The sequence below is a fragment of the Lichenostomus cassidix genome, unplaced genomic scaffold, assembly GCF_008360975.1.
Source record: "Lichenostomus cassidix isolate B80296 unplaced genomic scaffold, HeHo_3.0 HiC_scaffold_43, whole genome shotgun sequence".
Lineage (NCBI taxonomy): Eukaryota > Metazoa > Chordata > Aves > Passeriformes > Meliphagidae > Lichenostomus > Lichenostomus cassidix.
The window spans coordinates 4,058,325-4,058,777 of record NW_028147635.1 but is presented as its reverse complement, the minus strand read 5'-3'; the positions used below and the strand labels follow the sequence as shown (position 1 = coordinate 4,058,777).

Genomic DNA, 453 nt, shown 5'->3' with positions numbered 1-453 from the left:
AGCGAAGGCCACGCGTCGCGGCCGAGCGAGAGAGAAAGGCCGAAAACGAAAAAAAGCTGCGCAGCGGTTCTCGGCTCCTTGCCCGCGGCGGCGCGGGAAGGGGCCGGCCGCCGGGGTTCGGCCGTCGCGGCGAGGGGCGAGCGTTCGCCCCCCGGCGCGCGGCGCGCCGTTCCCCGCCCCCAGGCGCCGCCGGCCGCGCGGGGAACCCCGGGGAAAACGGGGCCCCGGGGGGCCCGGGGCGCGCCGGCGCCGGCGCGGCGCGTGCGCGGCGGCGGCGCCGCCGAGGGTGGCGGCTACCTGGTTGATCCTGCCAGTAGCATATGCTTGTCTCAAAGCTTAAGCCATGCATGTCTAAGTACACACGGGCGGTACAGTGAAACTGCGAATGGCTCCTTAAATCAGTTATGGTTCCTTTGGTCGCTCCTCTCCCGCTCCTTGGATAACTGTGGTAAT

The 453-nt window shown here is 70.2% G+C and overlaps 1 non-coding gene across 1 annotated transcript in view; it reads left to right on the top strand.

The window, feature by feature from the left end:
- The first annotated feature begins 294 nt into the window (after positions 1-294).
- The window catches only part of LOC146421238 (18S ribosomal RNA), a 1,823-nt gene continuing 1,664 nt past the window's right edge, over positions 295-453 (top strand). Inside the window, exon 1 of the ribosomal RNA XR_014848834.1 lies at positions 295-453. This exon is cut by the window's right edge and continues 1,664 nt beyond it. This is a non-coding gene — a ribosomal RNA (18S ribosomal RNA).